Genomic DNA, 2,135 nt, shown 5'->3' with positions numbered 1-2,135 from the left:
GGACCTGAGTCCTAAGGACTGTACTGACCGTGTGTGCTTACAATCCCACCATCCCACCCAGCACTGGGGCCAGCCAGTCCAATCCCACCCAGCTTACAATCCCACCCAGCACTGGGGTCAGCCAGTCCAATCCCACCCAGCTTACAATCCCACCCAGCACTGGGGTCAGTCAGTCCAATCCCACCCAGCTTACAATCCCACCCAGCTTACAATCCCACCCAGCACTGGGGTCAGCCAGTCCAACGGCACCAGTGGGCCTTTGCTCAGTCAGACACCTTGTCTCAAAAGCAAAGTGGAGAACAATTGAGAAGGGCACCCAGCATCAACCTCTGACCTCCACACACACACACATGCAAACACACACACACACACACACACACATGCAAACACACACACACACACACACACACACACACACACATGCATTAACACATAGGCACACTCAAATAAAAAGGGCACAAGGAGAAACTTTAAGGTGAAAGTCACTCATTATAGCTGGGGGAGGGGTGACTTCACTGCTGTAGCAATAGGAAACATTGCCTGTCTCTAGAGGCTTTGCAGGTGTGGCTGCTGTGTCACATGTGCATCAGTAGGTGGCAGAGAGGAGAGAGGCTATGTCCACACTCAGTATTCTGAACCTGTGAATGTCCAAAGGAGGAGTAACCTAACATTCCCTGAAAAAAAAAAAGTGAGCCTGAGATGACCACCAGTCCAGTGCCACCTTCGCAGGCTGGCCTGGATGGGCTCCCAGGGCAGAGAGCAAGCAGGAGACAAAATGAAGCCCACCTGGACCATGGGTCCCTGGAAGGAGTGTGCCTGAGATGGCCACTCTGATGTGCCCAGGTGAGAAACAAGCCCAAGATGACCACCAGTCTGGAGCCATGGGGCCCAGACAGGGTGATAGCCTGAGATGACCACCAGTCTGGAGCTGTGCGATCCTGGCAGAGGTGAGGGCAGCCCATGCCTGAGATGACCCCTGCCCCATGCCATAATTCATGGGTGGGGCACAGCACTCCTGAGAACACTTCTGAGATGACCCCAGATACTCAGAGACCCTGAGCACCACTAAGAGGAGCAAGTAAGTGGTGGAGAAATGGAAGAGAGAGAGAAACAGAAGGAGGTGAGCACAATGAAGAGAGGCAGAACTGGAGACTGGAGGGTAGTGAGGAGTAGCCTGATGTGAGTAGCCAATGATGCCACCTAGGATCATGGTAGGGTCCCGGCCTGTGCTGCCACCAGGGTCCACATATGGGTCTTTGACCCTGCAGCAGCAAGTGTTTGTTACCACCAAAGGCCAGGCAGATGTCTCTGGTCTGGGTTGCTGCTTTGGGAAACGTTGATGTCTGGTGACTGTGCAGAACTGCTCCTACCCCTAGCCTGGGCACCATGGGAGAGCTGGTCCTGAGGCCATGAGAGCAGGAGAGCTGACACTTCCCTTACCCAGCTGCAGTAGGAGAGAGAGCCCTGATCTCTCTCTCTCTCTCTCTCTCTCTCTCTCTCTCTCTCTCTCTCTCTCTCTCTCATGCACACACACACACACACACACACACACACACCATCATCATCATCATCATCATCATCATCATCATCCAGGAAGCACAGTAGAGCTGGCCTTGGTGGCAGGAGTCATGAGTGAGCCTGTCCCAAGGAAAACTGGCCCTGCCACTCACTTCCTGTGCAGTGACATGGAAGAGGAAGAGATGCCCCCTCCCCACTTGCCCCTTGTCACCTTCAATAAGTGGGAAAACTGGACCTGGGGGTCATGAGAGCAGGAGAGCTGGGACCTAAACCTCACCTGGGAAAGAGCGGTAGAGCTGATCCTGGTGGTGGTGGGTGCAGGTGAGACAGTCCCAAGGATGTAAGCATGGGAGAGCTGGGCCCTGCCACTTGTCTGCCATCTAGTGACATGGGAGAGGGAGAGATGCTCCTCTCCCTCCCCCTCCCCTTGCCACCTACACAGGCAGGATAGCTGCCCACCCCCTGGGGTGGGGAGTCATGAATGTGGGAGAACCAGTCCTGTCCCTTGCCTGCTGCAGCACTTGGGAAAGTCAGTCCTGCACCTCACCTGGGCAGTGCAGTGTCACTGGCCCTGGTGGCATGGGTGTGGATGAGCCAGCCCCAGAGCATGGGAGCAG

The 2,135-nt window shown here is 55.2% G+C and overlaps 1 non-coding gene across 1 annotated transcript; it reads left to right on the top strand.

The window, feature by feature from the left end:
- The first annotated feature begins 539 nt into the window (after positions 1 to 539).
- LOC115062924 lies at positions 540 to 672 on the top strand. The gene has a single exon (XR_003842829.1). It is a non-coding gene; the product is annotated as a small nucleolar RNA SNORA17 (small nucleolar RNA).
- Positions 673 to 2,135: the final 1,463 nt, after the last annotated feature.

Source organism: Mus pahari, chromosome 1 (genome assembly GCF_900095145.1).
Source record: "Mus pahari chromosome 1, PAHARI_EIJ_v1.1, whole genome shotgun sequence".
NCBI lineage: Eukaryota > Metazoa > Chordata > Mammalia > Rodentia > Muridae > Mus > Mus pahari.
Note: the sequence above shows the minus strand (reverse complement) of the source record. Positions and strands in the feature narration are given on the sequence as shown.